The sequence below is a fragment of the Furipterus horrens genome, unplaced genomic scaffold (assembly GCF_987537825.1).
Source record: "Furipterus horrens unplaced genomic scaffold, mFurHor1.1.pri manual_scaffold_6, whole genome shotgun sequence".
Taxonomy (NCBI): Eukaryota; Metazoa; Chordata; class Mammalia; order Chiroptera; family Furipteridae; genus Furipterus; species Furipterus horrens.
Genome location: NW_028327176.1, coordinates 71,405,570 through 71,422,669, shown reverse-complemented (window position 1 = coordinate 71,422,669; position 17,100 = coordinate 71,405,570). Strand labels below are relative to the sequence as shown.

The 17,100-nt window shown below is 42.2% G+C and overlaps 1 long non-coding RNA gene and 1 pseudogene across 1 annotated transcript in view; one reads left to right on the top strand and one right to left on the bottom strand.

Annotated features, from left to right (window-relative positions):
• Nucleotides 1-17,100, bottom strand: part of LOC150006468 (uncharacterized) — a 144,678-nt gene that overhangs the window by 18,148 nt on the left and 109,430 nt on the right. The window lies entirely within an intron of this gene.
• LOC150006469 (uncharacterized protein C2orf78-like) lies at nt 4,867-10,134 on the top strand (annotated as a pseudogene).

The following is a 17,100-nucleotide window of genomic DNA, read 5'->3' as shown; positions in this document are numbered from 1 at the left end:
TGGTGCACAGTGTAACTCACCACAATGCCTCGTTCACCGACTTTTGTTTTTTTTTTTACGTTCTCCACAAAATCCATCAGGTCAGGTTGGTTCGTGATGCTTCTAAATATAGTCATAGGACAAAAACAAGTGATATGTCTTACAATGACAGAATCTTAGAATTTTTGACTAGGAAAAAACAAACAAACAATGGGAGCAAAGCAGAGCATTGAAACAGGGCATGGATGCAGTCTATATTCTACAGACATACCAGTGAATGATACGAATGAGGTAATATGACATAAAACAAAGTAGAAAATACATGGAAGATTACTCTCTCAATTGTGCAGAACTCCTGGCAGTTTCTGCACTACCTAAACATATATTCTGTTAATACCAAATGAGGCCAAAATGGGTCAACCTGTTTCTCACGGAAACATAAAAAGCCACATGAATCTCCTTTTTCCTGGTCACTTTCACCTTGCCTCTTCCCTCTTCTCCATGAACGTCCTTGGCTTTCTCCAGCTATCCTCCTCTTCATTTCTGCCTGGTCTTGCACCAAAACATGGCAGACAGAGAATCCTAGAGGCCCAAAATTCTACAGCAGCTGTTGCAAGGGGGAGGAGACTGCAGTAACTGCCACACTGAAAATCTTTATGTGAGAAGGTAAAAGGAGACTATCGTGAATACCTCTCCAGTATTCCTTCATGGGTCAAGGAAGTACAGGTGGCAAATTCTGGTCAAGAGAACTGCAGACAAATGCTGGGAGTGGAAAGATCTGCAATGAGCTGACCCCTTGCTCTTTGGTATTTGCTTCTAATGGGCAGAGTCCATTTGGGGAAGGCTCAGACACTGAAGGGAAGACCCAGCTGCTCAAATTTGACAGGAAGTAACACCCATGAGAGTAGAATACAAGATCAAAGCTTGTCTCAGACACAATGTGGAGAATAAAGAGGAAAAAGAAAAGGAAAGCAGAAGAGAGATGCCAGTACAAACTGGTCCAGCCGAGCCAAGCTCAAAGAAGGTAGGATTCAAGGAGAAGGAACTAAAGTGCAGAGCCTTGGACCACATCATTCACCACAACATGTACTCAAAAGACGTCATTTTACTTTTTAACCTAGTCATGCAAAGAGCTCCTTAATCCCTTTCTCTGCTCCTCCAAAGCTGCAATAAGTTCATTAATCACACGGTCTGATAAAACTTCAGGACAACTGTAACTGTGCAACCTGGATGTCCCTTTCCTTTCTCCCAGAGAGTATTAACTCTCTATATAATGATAAATGTATACATTATACAATGTAATATAGAGAATTAGCTACTATTTAATTACATTAAGGAGCATTTATAGAAACACTGAAATGATTTTTTTCCCTAATGTAAGAGCCTGGGGAAAGTGAGACTCTCACATCTGCCTTGTGGACTACCACGTCTGCCCCAGAACTCAGCTATTCAGGTGTTGGCTTAGCTGTCCCACCAATCCCTCTATGGAATCCTGTCTTGTTGGGAATCTGAGCTCAGTATTGACTCTCCGGTCTCTTTCAACTGCCTGCTTTGTGACATCATTCTCCCACCAACCTACCACCCAGTAGAATGAATTTGGATCATAGCAACCTACCAGTGACCAGTGACCACTGTGACCAGTGACCTTCGTACTGGGCACAAGTGCTCTTTGGCTCTGGCCACTCAGCCTTCTCATATTGTGTCCTCACCCTTTGCATCTACAGTTGATATTTCCTCTTTTCCTCTCACCATCTCAGGTAAGGAAAGAAACTTTTTACAGGCTTTAATTAAATCTGTTTTGCCCTCAAATTTAGCAGTAGAGTCAAATAGCATAAAACAAGAGGGAAAGGTACTGATCTAGAAATCTGGAGACCTAATTTTACTTTTCACTTTGACATTTACTACCTCAATTTTGGACAAGTCATTGAATCTCTCACAAAATCTGTTTTTTCCTCATTTGTTACAATAGGTGTTACATTGGTTATTCTCTCACTCCCATGTCGAGTCCTAAAGGACACCCATATGAAAAATAAAATCAAGACTTCTTGAGGGTAATTCAACAGAAGCAGAGAGAAACCTAAGTGATGTACAAAACTAACAATACATATACAAGATATCTCATGTGTGATGGTCTCCCACCAATACTTCAACTTTAGTATTTTGAATTTAGCGCTCTTCAAAAAATAACATTCATCTGTTTGGGGAGTTTTCTATCCAAACTAGATCAATAGGGAACATAGGACAAGAGGATGGAGAGTACCGGGCTATAGAGGGGCAAGTATCTACATTTAAGGAAGTTTAGGATTGTTTTGATCAGCACAGGCCAGCAGGGGAAACCCAGAGGGAGGGAAAAATATAAGAACGATGGAGAGGAAACCATAAGAACGAAGAAGGAAGCCCTGGCTGCTGTGGCTCAGTGGTTAGAGTGTCGGCCTGAGAGCCAAGTGTCGCTGGTTCGATTTCCAGTCAGGGCACATGACTAGGTTGCACATCAGGCCCCCAGTTGGGGGCGCGAGTGAGAAGCAACCACACAGTGATGTTTCTCTTCCTCTCTTTCTCCTTTCCCCTCTCTCTAAAAATAAATAAACAAACAAGCAAACAAATTAATTAGTTAAAAAAAAAAAAAAAAGAAGAAGAATGAAGAAGGAAGACAGCATGGAGGAGCCTGCAAGAGCAAAAAGGGGAGTTTGGAATGAAATGCGAAAGGTAATCCAAGATTTTAAATTAAAGCAGAAAGACAGTAGGGTAAAATCTGCTCAGAATAGGACAAAAAACAAAAACAAAAAAGCCGAAAGAAAACGCTCTGATTTGAGTGAATGCTCACATTACTAGAGTAGGAAGGTAACAAAGGCAAAACAGGGTATCACGAGGCAAAGTAGATTGATCAAAAGCCATATTCAGTTTCTGTGTTTTCTCTATTGCCCCTCTGAACACAGATGACAACTGACAGTTTTGAATGTAAACATTTAAAAACTATATTGTAGAAATGATGTTTCCTATAAACAAGAAATTAATAAAGTAACTCTGTAGGGAGCTGGAGAAAATAACATTTTCCGTGATTTATCTATTAAAAATAAAAGTAGGATTTAAAAATATGATATATCCTAATTTGAATCAGAAAGAGTAATTCCTCTGTGAGGTAAGTATGCTCCAAGTCAGAGCTGATTTTCATCTTTACAGTTAGTTTCTGCCTAACACAGGGAGCACACTGATAAACAGTCATCATCACTTTTTAAGTGTCAGCTACCTAAGAAGACAAAAAAAATAAAAAAAGTCAAGCCCCACATCTCCAATTCCACATTCATCAAGGAACAATTTTGTGGATGCTCTCGGCGATTCCTACATTAAATTTAATTTAATTGGGTTCTAGCAATGACGGTTTTCGAGGCTTTGGGTTCGGCACATTCCTCGATGTTGAAGACGATTCTAACCAAGGTTTGCAGATAAACACAAAGACCTTCATGATACTTTCTAAGTGTTCATTTGTATTTGTTATGTGGTTAATTGGAATATCTATTTCTACTGGACTCACTGTTACTTGCTGTGTAATATTCAGACGAACAGGAACAAGCACAACAATGGGATTTCTTTACACTTACTTTGCTCTCTGCTTTCCACCAGTTTTCGCTGAAATATTTGTCTGCATAGATTGGGGCTACTGATACTTCTACACTGATTGCTTTTTGCAGCTTGTTATACAATTTTGTCTTCTCTGTCCAAATGCACTGCGTAGAAATTCATTCAAAATTATATCTCTTGTGGACTGAGGTTCTCTCTCTTTTTTTGGCTAATTCCATTCACTAAAATAGAATAGGCAATATTCTCTGTTATAATACTGCATGTATCCAACAGAAGTTCATTTATTAGTAAATTTATTATGCTTTGATGTTTGCCTCAAGCCCCAATTTTTATGTCTATATATTTCTTTTTAGTGCTGTGGTATGTTTTTCATGATTTTTCTCTTTCCAGAACTTCCCGGTCATATTTCAATGACCACTTATTCACGTATGAATTACTGCAGTTAATATTATAGCCACTTTATAGCGGAGTAAGCCTAAACCTCAGAGAGTTTAAATGATGTTTCTTTTTTTCCAAAAAACACTTTGAGAAACTCACTCTCAGACAGTCATTTTGAGGTAGGACTAGAAAGTAGGCTTCAAGAGAATAAGATTGACACTTTAAACCTACCAAACTAGACTGAGAATTCTAGGGAATAATGTGTGAATTCTTCGGGCAAGTGAGGCACTGAAGATTACAATGGTAATAGCTGTACGGGTTTCTCATGGACAAAACCCCACCTACATTGGAGTTGTATTGCTCCCAGTTTATGGCTGTGTAATGCTCCAAGCACAGTCCTGCAGGGCAGTCAGAATGCTGAGGTTATGTAACCTGGAATAATACTGCTATAAGGGGAGAACCTGAACAACTCTATCTGACCTCTCTGAGCCTCAGTTACCTTACTCATGAAATGAGAATGTGAGAACAGAGGTTTTCCAAAGACTCCTGGTTCTAAATGCTTCAGTTCTAGGAAATAGCATGCAAATCCACACGAGGGCAAGCTCAAGAAGAAGACAGGGCAAGGAGAGGATGCTTCTACCCTGGAGAACAATACGTGAACCAAACCACTTGGATCTTCTGCATATTTTTGCCAAGTTGGGAGCAAGGGCAGATAAGACAGAAGAGCAGCAAAATGCTCCAGCACTTACACACATCATGAAGTGTTTGATTTTTGACATCTCAATGAGTATTGGTATTAGAGGCTTTCTGATAGTGACAATCTGAAGGTAATAGTATTCTTCAAACATAGTGAGAGTTCATCAGTCTCACTGATTTCTTCATCACTGTCTTGTTCCCCACAATTGCCAAAATCCACCTTTCCTTGGAACTTCAAATCCACTGCAGCTCTCTGTTTCAGTAGTGAGCAATGCAGCCTCCCTAACAGGAGGGGTCCGCAACTGGACCAGAGCCTCTGCTCTAGCTGTCAGTTCAGAAGAGCTACTGCCGTCAGCCCCTGACACCTCTTTCCAAGCACTCATGGGTATCGCCTACCTCTACCAACATGCTAGCACAACTATGTTGCCTGGAGGTACTGGCCAGAGCCAGATCTCCACCTCAGCCGCTTCCAATCCTGGTATTTCCAGTGGGCTATCACAGGAGGCTCTAAAAAGAAGTCATCCTCACTCAGAGACTTCACTGTGACTGTTACTGACCAAGATACAGCTGTTTCCTCCATGTCTATGGCACCCCAGTATGACACCACTCCCGATGCCAATAAACACGGCAGCTCTATAGCCATTACTTTCTGCACGCCCTGTTCAGGTGGCACCATCTCAGATTCCAAATCAGGGACATAGCCTGTCACTTCCCTATCGAGAAGGAAGACAGGGATATTACTGTAGTCTAGGCACACTAGGGCCTCTTCTCTCTGGGGAATCAGCCCCTACCTCCAATCCTATGGCTCTGTTCTTTCTTCACGAGAGAGAAGGGCCTCTGTCCCTCAACCGGAGGTGGTCATGGTACTAAAGGAAGTTCAGCCCACAAATGTGATGCCACTAGCCTCCACCTCTGGAATCTCCTCCTCTGTTTCTGCTCACACCATCGCAGAGACGCATTTCCAAGGTGAGTGCAAAGAGCAAGAAGGAAGAGGAATAAGGTCAGCATTCAAAAATAGGGCCAATCTGCAGTGGGGAAGTGGTGAGTCCACAGAGAGGCGGTGATGCTGGAAATCAAGGTTCCTAAACTGAGGCATGTTCTCATGCCTCTCGGTCCAGGGGTTCTATCTATGACCCGAGCTAGCGAGCTGGACTCGCTGGCGCCGACAGCCTTGGACTGATCAGGCCTCAGGGTTTCAAGACATCCTGTGACTTAAAAGGAATCTTGCCGAGTACTCCATCTTCCCTGATGTCGACAAGGAAACCAAACAAAGCCGAGCACAGGTAGTGCTTAACTTTGCGTGCTTTCTGTTAATGTTTAAGGCACAGTGTATCCGTTCCCATAGTCCTAGAAGAATAGATGATTGAATTCCTGTTTTTCTGTTTTTGAATCTATAGATGATATATAGTTTTGTCTGTCAGGGAACCGTCTTTATAGTTTATATATTAACCTCCTTTTGTTGTAACCCCAAGTAAGTAATTGTATATTGTAATCAATATTGGAATGTGCCTGTGAGCCCATTCCTTACCCTCCCTACGGATTTCTATTTTTAGTATACTTGTAAAACTCAATAAAAGGAGAGGTCTTTGCGCCGCTCATTGCTGACCTGCCAGAGCGTGCGGCAGCCCTCCAACCGACTCATTCCCCTTGCTGGAATTACTTCTGCGCCTTCGACTATATTTAATACAACAGGCGGTATTTAAGTCCTGTGGATTTAGGAGCTACTACCCTCAGCCAGTGCTCTGCATTTTCAGAGTCATTATGAGAACATGGAATAGAGTTGGGAAGGTGGGTCACTGTAAAGGCCATGTGTGCTCTATTTAAGAAAGCCACAAGAGCATACCAAGGGATACCATCCTTTCACTACCCTGTACTACTGCTTTCTAATACACTCCCTTGCCTGATTTCTTGCTTTACTCTATTTGTACAGATATTTCAGAACTCTTATTGTGACAGTGCCAGTTTCACTTTCCCTCACTTTCTTAGTTTATGCCAGAATTTAAGACCTTGTCTTCCAAGATCATGCCCACCGCAGGCAGGCTAAGAATCTGTCCTTGTTTATATTATTTCATCAGGAACGGCTCCATTTCCTCTCCTAGTTGGTTGTGTGAGGTGTTCTTATTCTGTCGGAACAGTGGAGAGAATTAAAAATATTCTATAAGACTGCTAAGTTTCTAACGCAGTTTCTAAATCACTTTTACTTTTTCTTTGACTCATAACATCCCTGTGAAATACAAAGAAAACCATGGAACAATGGCATCAAATGACCACCATGAGGAAGTAGAACTGTTGCCTTCTAGCACCTAGTGTAGGGCACTGTCCATGATCCTAAGAATAGCCAGTAGAAATCCCTTTCCCATTGTAGGAAGGTGCACGATTGGGGACAGGGGAGCATCTTGCTTACCAGCGACTGACTTCTTCTCCTTAATTCCTTTGTAGTGATGGAATGTTCCCTGGGGATGGAGACATCCCTGGGATTGTAACCTCCGAGCTCAACATTTTGCCTACCACAAACTCCAGGAATGCCCAAGTTCTGCAAGAGCAGACGCACCCACTTACTGAAGAGTACTCTACCACCTGAGCTCGGGGCCATTTCAATGTTAGCTCCAGTTCAGGTTTCTAGTAATCTCTTGGCAGCACCTCCAGTGCCAAGCCAGGAAGAGAAAGAGAATAAGAATTTGGACGATACTAAAGTCAACCTTTCAAAGCCTCTGGATGCCTACCAGATCTCAATAGAAAACCAAGATTCTCCACAGCTTCCTTTAGAAAACCCTGATATTCAACATTTCCAGGCCTGCATTGATCCCCTTGGCCCAGAAAAGCAGCCAGGTTGTGAAAATGCTGGTCTCGGAGAGAATAGCCTGAGTCTTAAGAACCAAGGGACATTTGAAAATGAGACTGACTTTAATGATGGTGCTGCAGACATCACTACACTGATGGAGAACATTCACCTTTCACAAGCTGAAAAGTCCTTGGATGACCTTGATCGATCCAAAGGTCCCAAGGTGCTCAAAAACAAAGATACCAGAGCCATCAAGTTGAATGAGGTGCATAAAAAGTCAACAGTCATTAAGGCTCCTTATGATGAATTCAAGAAGAACAAATATAAAGCCTCTGAGCCCATCAGCGGTGCACCCAAAGTTAAAATCAAGCCCAAGAGCCCAGACTGTGTGTGCTTGGAAGAAGTGGGTATTCACAAAGTTGTAGCCAGTGACAGGGTCCCCGAGAACAGCATCAAGTGCGTTAAGAGCCAGCCCCAGAAAGCTGCATCCAGCAGGAATGGCAAAACTAAGAGCCATGGGCAGGAGAAGACCAGAAGAAACAAAGACAACAACTCCAGGAAAGCTGAGGAGCGTAAGCAGCCAGGGAATAATGTCACGGCAGAAGAGAAGCCAACCGTCCCCCAGATGAAGTGGAAGAAAACTCAACCTGAGTGGACCCAAGAGACTTTCCAAAGGCCTCGCAGCTGCCTGGGCATGCATATGTCGGAGTCTGCCCAGGTTTTCGAGGCACTGCAAAAGAAGAGTAATAGGAAAATTGAATCGTCTGCCTCCCAGGTTCTGGGAAACACAAGCAACCCCAAAGGCCCCCAGCCACCCCCAGCTCACAAACAATGGCTGGATACCTCACATGAAAAAACTCAGGTCAAATGTCAGAAAAAACATGGAAGTGCTGAAAAAGAGTGTCCATTACCATGTCAGTATGCCTCGCCACCTCCTGGCAAGGTCGTGTTGGTACCGTGGCTTTTCCTTAACTTGGATAAGCCTCAGGCTCAACCAGTTCCTGGCAGGCCACAGCCTGTGGCAACACATCGGCCTACTGTGGCTAAGCCTACCCAGCCTCACTGTAACACAGTTCAGCCTGCTGGAGTCTATTCAATATTCCGACCCACTGCTGCACCTCTGACAGCTCCTACCAGACCAGCTCGGTATATTTCAAAAAAACCATCCCGACCAGGTTTCATCAGCTCTTCCTGGCATCGTTCAAAATCGGCACAACCTACTACAGTCAGTTCAACTCGGCCAACTCCTGAATATTTGACACCTCCTGCCAGACCAGCCGGGCCAATTGTGAAATACCCATCCCGACCAGGTATGACCAGCCCTGCCCGGCCTCGTTCTAATTCGGCGCAAACTAATACAGTCAGTTCATCTGAGAAAAAACCTGCATCTTTGACACCTCCTGCCAGACCAGCTCGGCCAGTTTTGAAATACTCATCCCGATCAGGTTTCACCAGCCTTGCCCAACCCAGTTCTAACTCGGCTCAACCTACTCTAGGAAACTCCTCCAGGCCAACACTTTGGTCTGTAACAGGTTCAGCCAGACCAGCTGAGTCAATTTCAAACAGCCCATCCGGACCAGATATGACCAGCCCTGCCCGGCCTCGTTCTAATTCGGCGCAAACTAATACAGTCAGTTCATCTGAGAAAAAACCTGCATCTTTGACACCTCCTGCCAGACCAGCTCGGCCAGTTTTGAAATACTCATCCCAACCAGGTTACACCAGCCTTCCCCAACCCAGTTCTAACTCGGCTCAACCTACTCTAGGAAACTCCTCCAGGCCAACACTTTGGTCTGTAACAGGTTCAGCCAGACCAGCTGAGTCAATTTCAAACAGCCCATCCCGACCAGGTTTCACCAGCCCTGCCTGGCGTCGTTCTAATTTGGCGCAAACTAATACAGTCAGTTCATCTGGGAAAAATCCTGCATCTTTGACAGGTCCCTGCACACTTGCTCAGTTAATTGCGAACTACCCATTCCGACCAAGTTTGACCAACCCTGCCTGGCCTCGTTCTAATTCGGCACAAACTAATACAGTCAGTTCATCTGAGAAAAAACCTGCATCTTTGACACCTCCTGCCAGACCAGCTCAGCCAATTGTGGAAAACCCATCCCAACCAGGTTTCACCAGCCTTGCCCAACCCAGTTCTAACTTGGCTCAACCTACTCTAGGAAACTCCTCCAGGCCAACACTTTGGTCTGTAACAGGTTCAGCCAGACCAGCTGAGGCAATTTCAAACAACCCATCCCCAACTCAGTCAATTTCAAACAACCCATTGAGACCAGGTTTGCCTAACCCTCCTCAGACCAAGATTCGTCAGTCTGCTGCTTCTAGCCCTGTGCCCTACAAAACATCAGGTTGCACTTCTTCCCAGCAGGGGCCCATTTGCTCCTCTGGGGCAAAGCCCCAGTACCAGCCCAAGACTCAAAACCCTTATCTACTCTACGATTTCAATCCCCGACCAATTTCTTGGAAGAAATCCAATATTTCTGGGCCCGTCATGTCAAAGCCCATTACAGATGCACAGAGGGCAGAGCGAGAGCCCATGAAGAGGAAAGCTCAACCAGAGGGTGAGAAGGCTGCCAGATGCCCTGTGGGGAGAGTGCAGAATTTCAATGAGAGGGAAAAGGAAATGGAAACTTCTCAATACTACAGCTATGCAGAAGAAGACATGCTAGCCTTTCTGGTGCCAATTTGGATACCGCATTTTTCCCCATAGATAGAGAGATATAAATTTCTCTATGTGCTTGTATTTTAAAACAATAAAGTTGGATAAATAAATGTGATAGACTTAGTGTACGAGTAAGAAAAAAATCCTTTTAAGTTTTGTGATGCTTCTCATTGTTTTTTTTTGTTTTTGTTTTTGTTTTTTTTTCTGGTGGGGGATGAGGTCAATGGCTGTGTGAGAATGTAATATTGGTAGTTTGATGGGTGAATAAAGGACAAAAGGTAAGAACTAAAGGAAAAGGAAGAAAACTGACTCATGGCCATAGGGCCAAAATGGAGGAGATGTTATGCGTTTATCAAAAGAAGCAGGAGGAAGCAGAGTCTGAGGTTAGGGTTAAAAGAATATATAACTGAATACAGGTGCAGATGGCATAAGGTGACTCTAGGTTGGCCAGGAGAAATGTAAAATGTCTCCCGTGGAGGTTGGTCTTATGTCCCATGAGCACCACGTAAGTACATATATTAGAAAACAGATTCTGGACACAGTTCCAGATGGTTTGGGTTGTCTTATCTGTGTATGATTGTAGTTGGGGGAGGTGACTACAAAAACAGGGGAATCTACCAGATGACCAGCAAGAGCTTAGTGTTATCCTGGGGGCAGCTGGTCACTGGGGCCCGGCCAGTGAACTGTGGCAGTACTAGTTCCACCCAGAACAGGATGTGGGACGGAAATGGCCGTTTACTCAACACCGGGGCACCAGGCCCACTAATACACGACTTCAATCAACCTTCCCAACAACACTCGAGGCCAGCATCACCGTGCCACTTTACTCGTGAGGTTCAGCAATGGGTTAAGGCCACATTGCATGTGGTGGAGCAATCTCCCAAGGCCTCAGTGTTTTCCAGGGTCCGTAGTGGAAACCTGGCTTTCAGGGCACAGCTTCCCAATGTTACCGGTGGATGACATCAAACTTCAGGTGAAGCCTAAGCAGTAAGTAGAGGGGCCATCAAGGGCCTCCTCCATGACTCAGACTGCACATGCCACCTCGTGTAATCACCGCCATCAACTGAAGCCCACCAGAAAGATCAGCGTCCATTGCCAAGGGGGCCAGAGCAACAGGCGCGCGTGCGCACTGGACTGCCGCTGGAACAGCCCTACTACGAATGTATCAGTTCCAATGGATTCTTGGGAGGCCTCGTGGGGCTGCTGCAGGGAGTGGCGGTGGAATAGAGTGGGGAGCAGAAAGGGAGTGGAATAGGGGAAGGGCAGATATGGGAATCATCATCATTTGAAAATTGGTTGGTAATGTGCATTTTAACAATTATTGTTATTGAGATATAATTTGCATACTATCAAGTTCATCGTTTTAACCTGTAAATTCAGTGACATTTAGTGCAGTCACAATTCGTGCAACCATCACCATCATCCATCCCAAAACATTTTTATCAGCCCCAAAAGAAACCCCCTTCATCATTAACAGTTCGTTATTCCTTGTTCCCTCGTCCCTCCAGCCCCTGGCAACCACTACTGTGCTTTCTGTCTGGATGAAAGTCACTTTTCCAGAGATTTCATATGTGGAGTAATACAATATGGAACCTTTGTGTCTGGCTTCTCCCCTGCCAAGGTGTCTAAGCATATTGTCAAAGTTCATCCATGTTGTAGCGTGTGTCAGTCCTTCATTCCTTTTTATGACTGTTGAGTGTATTGAATGGATCTACCACTTTGTTCATCCTTTCATCAATCGATGGGCACCTCAGTTGTTTCCACTAGCAATTTGCAGTTATTGAGAGTTCATTCTGTTCCAGTCAGCGCCAGGATACATTAATCACCCCACTTAACAAATATGGAGATAGTCTAGGAGAGTGTCAAGGTTAAGAGCTAGCAATTGCATGAGCTGGGATTTGAAGTCAAGCAGTCAGATTTCAGAGCTAGTAGATTCACAAGACAGAAATTAAGAAAGGTACAAAAGGGTATTTAATGAAAATTCACCCTCTGCCCAAAGGTCCCCAGACACTAATTTCCCTCCTCCCTTAGAGACACTTTAGCCATGCTGTGGATGCTTCCAGAGAAATTACTTTCACTCCAGCAGATATGTATCACAATTTATGGGTGGATCTTTCCCTCTAATTTGAAATGTCACTTTTATGATGTATCACACCTTTATATGCATTTGTATTACACATTTCATAACTGTCCTGGTTTTTTGTTTTTTTGTTTTGTTTTGTTTTTTTGCCTACCTTTGATATTTGATGGTTCTCTAGATTTCCTGTTATCTTCTTTTTGATTTCTAAAAAATTTATTCTTTTCTCACTTGTTTCCATTAAGGCATTATCCTTTTTGTTTATTCACTCCTGTGTTATATTTAACTTAGTCTTCATTTCTGAAGTTTTCCTTTTATTGTTAATTCTGTCCAGAGGTTTATCATCTAAACTAATTCACATTTATCTTGTCTTTTCCTCTTTTTGCATTATGATAAAATATACATAACACACAATTAACCATTTTAACTCCTTTTAATTATACAATGCAGTCTCATTAAGTACATTCATGCCATTGTGCAGCCATCTCTACCATCCAAACTTAAAATAATTATGCCAAAAGGTTGAGCACTACTTCAGAGAGATGGAGGGAACAGGACAGATTTTGAATCTTCTCTAAACCTGTCTGAGAATAGGTCAACACAAACTGATCGCCCATGGGTAGGTAGCTTTGACCAGCATTTACTATTTCCAGAACTTTTACACCATTCCAAACAGATATTCTTTTCGTTTCCACCACACCCCATGTTCTTTCATCTTCTGCATTGTTTTATCGAATGTCTTCTGGCTTATTTTGACATAGCAGGTGATCTGTTTTGTGGACCTGTCTTTCTGACTTGTTTCATTTGCAGGGGAAATGGTGTTCTGCTCTTCATGCTCCTTCTACTTTTTTTTTAAAAAAATATTTATTTTTAGAGAGAGAAAAAGGGAAGAAGAAATAGAGGACAGAAACATTGATGTGGGAGAGAAAGATTAATAATTTCTGTTCGTCCGTGCCCCAACCGGTGACTGAGCCCTCAACCCAGTCATGTGCCCTGACCAGAAATCAAACCTGGGACCTTTTGCTTTGCTGGACGAAGTCCAACCAACTGAGCCACATCAGTCAGGGCAGTGGATTCCTGTTTCTTACACTATGTTTATACGGGATTTGATCTCAATCCTTTTCTGTTACTCATTTTAAGGTGAAATCAGTTTTAATACCCTTAAAAAAGGAAGTTCTAACTTTGCAGAACTTTTTTGTGATTATTTTAATGTAGTCTTCAGAAACATGGGGTTTACTCTCTGAAGATTCCTGGCTCAGCTTCCCACCCAACTTTATATAGACATTGACCCGTCCCGCAGATCGAGCAACGAGGACCCTAGAGGGGGAGTGAGGATGAAGAAGGGACAAGAGACACAAGGAGAGGAGACAAGACAGTGCTCTGATCAAGTCTCATTTATTCCTAGTCAAAACAGTATTCTTATAGCTCAGGAGAAGAGGAATTTTTCATTCGGTGGGAACGCAGCTGCAGCTTGGGCGTTATCTGGTAGATATGAGTTAAACTGCAGGACAACAATCCCAGGAACAGAAAGAGGGTCGTTGCCCTAGTAAGGAGTAAACAACTATTATGGGATGGTGAGGCCATGCCAAGCAGAACTTTAGGATGCCAGTTAGTAAGACTTCAGCTGAGGAACTTTTTAGTTCCCCACAGGTCCCCCTTTTTTATTTTATGTAAGCTGAGAGCCTCGCGGGGACTGCGCCTGTCTTAGGCCAGGAGATCACCACACGGAGCCAGCCTTACCTTACCCGTCATTGGTTCTACTAATCCCTGAAACTTGTTAATATTATTCTCGTATTCAGGAAAAGGGTCTTTGCATGAGTGATTAAACTAAGAATCTTTAGTTGTGCAGGTCATCCTGGATCAAGAGGGTGAGCTGAGCCATAAATGCAATCCCTGTGTCCTTATAAAGGGGAGGCAGAAGGAGATTTGGCGCAGACAGTAGAGAAGAAGGTGATGTGACTATGGGGGCAAAGACTGAGTGCTGCTGCCGCCAGCAGATCAAGCCTGGAGCCAGCAGAAGCTGCGAGAGGTGAGGAACAAAATCTCCCCCACCCTCCAGAGGGCGTAGTCCTGCTGACACCTTCATTGGGCCCAGTGATGCTCATTTCAGACTTTTGACTTTCAGAACTGTGAACAATAAATTTGTGCTTTTTAAAAAGCCACCCAGGTGTCGTCACTTTTTACATCAGCTTCAAGGACAATGCTACAATAAAACTACACATTGTACAATGACACAATGCTTCAACAAGTGGATATTTGGAAAATAATACATGTGAATTTTTAAAATATTTTTATTTTACTCTTAACCACAATTACTCATGTGATTATTGGGCACTGTACAACATGGTATACCTTAAAATCAAATTGGATCCTGCCCGCCTCATTTCCTATTCCAGATCAGTTTTCAAACAGTGCTTGCTTCTCATTACAGCTACATATAACAAAGTGAGTAGCTGAAACACACGCATTATCTTCCACATTATCTGAAGGTCAAAAGCACAAAAGCAGTCTCATTGGGCTAAAGTCAAGGTGTTGCTAGTGTTGATTTCTTCTTTCTTTTTGGCCTTTTCCAGCTTGTAGAGGTTGTCAACATTCCTTGGCTTGTTGTAATACTCTAACCCTTGATTTTGTAGCCACATCCCCTCTTTCCATTCTTGTTCCTTTTGGTCCAAGCAGGTTGCATATCTGCTGGTATTACTCAAGAATCATAATGGCCTCCTTCATAAGGCGTGAGAATTTATTCTATTAGACAAAAGGCTCTTCCACTGATCTTTCTGGATAATTCAATCACTACTTGCTTTCTCCTGAGATGACTGAGGGAAATCATGATTTATGTGCCTGATCTACTCAAAAAGCCTTCTGTGAGGTTAAATGTTCTCATCTATTGAGCCCTGCAGCCCTAACAAAAGGTTGTCCAGCCACAACTTTGGCTTTCTTTGTAGAGAATGTTCTCCTGACAATGAATCCCTAGTACTGGCATCTTCTGAACTCTGGGTCATCTGAGAATTTCTCTAATCATCAAGTCCTGGTTCTTTTTTTGCTTTACAGTTCATTCCACAATTTTTATCTTTCCTCTTATGTTTTACTATTAGTAACAAGAAGAAACCAAGCCATATCTTTCAGCTACATAGCTAAGTTCATCACTCATAGTGGTTACTTTCCACACCACTCTAAGACTAAGTTTCCTGCCATGTATACAAGAATACCCTGTTCTTAAGTTTTCAGTAAAATTTTCTTTGTTTCCTCCTGAACTCTCATCAGCAGTGGCTTAAATATCTATGTTTATGCGAGTAGTCTTTTTGTGAGGATTTAAGTATTCTCCAAGACAATATAGGTTGTCTTGGAGAATACTTGGTTTCTCACTTCCTCTGAGCCCTCACTGGGCACCTTAAATGCTCCTATTTCTATTACAGCCTATATAAGGAAAGCTAGGCTTTCCCTAGAATGCTCCTCAAGCTTCTTCCAGCTTCTACTCATTACCTAGTTTTCAAGCTAATTCCGCTTTTTTTTTTTTTTTTTTTTGTATTTGTTATAGCAGCACCCTACTTCCAGGTAATACCAACATCTATATTGGTTTTCTGGCTAGTGTAACAAACTACCACATACAATGAGCTGATAGGAAGCCTTGGTAGAGGGGGTGGGGGGAGGGGTGCCAAGGGAGAGAACACCAGATTGCCCGATGTTCAAATCATAAGGAAGACCTCAGTGCTGCTGAAGAACTTTATGAATCAATAGTAATGATGTTTAAACACTGAATGTAAAATTAGTCACATGCATAACTTAAAAATGCATAATTAGAGGCACATCAGGTTGTGTATCACAAAGAAATCCCTCAGCCAGTCTCAAGCACACCTCAGCTGGTCTTATACAAACATTAGGGAAACTTTAATACCTCTATTGAATGTGATTTGTGAACTGAAAGCTTCTTGTTACACTGATTTATTATATTTTATAAACTCTTCAAATATCAAATGTGTAGTGTATCACTGGCAATGACTAACTTGTAGAACATTCAGCAGTGATATATAATAAAAAACTTCTTTCCGATACAATGCAAGGGAAGTTGGTAGAATTTTGCAGTGGACATTAAAGCTAATTAATTAAAACACAGGAATGAAGTTCTAGCTTTACAATTTAAATAAAGGGGCTAATTGGAAAAGACAGCGAAGAGAAATGTAATTGCATACTAATATTGAGGTTAAGACTCTTTCAGAGAACAAAGTCATACAATTTAATATAAATCAAAATTTGGAAATATAACTCAAGGTTAACATGGAAAATTCATGCTAAAGAAGATCTAGAGAAAAGAGAAAATTAAGAGATCATTACCAAAAAAACAAACAAACAAACAAAAAAAAACTCAATTCTCACTGAATTGTTGAAATAAGAAGTATATTTAGCAGTTATCAATGCTAACTAGCAACAAGTCCCAGATTTCAGAAGTTAGAAGGCTACATTGTCTGGAGTTAACTATCATTTGCCTCTTTCAAAGAATTTTTAAGTGATACTACAGTATTTGTCTGAGTTGACTAACTCATGTATATTATCAAAATTTTACATAGCAACTAGAAGACATCTTTTAAAAATAATTTTAATTTGACCTTTCAAGAACCACTCTGGCTCCCACCAACAACTAAGCCTAAATAAAATCTTTTGTCTGTGCTTTTATGACATTATCACAATATCAGATCGTGTTGTTATAAAATGCTTTATAGAGAGAAGAAGCTTAACATTTATTGAATGATAAATCTACCTTCTTTACCACCAGCTTTTGGGGTGTTTCATTTACTACCTGAGGTTTAAAGAGACATTCAATACTTTGCATGAAATGTAATGTCTCACAAGAGATTTCTCCCATGTCTCATTTTCTGCATTCTCACACCTGCCGAGTCATCTTCTCTTAACTGACCATGGCAATAACTTTCTAATAATTTTCCC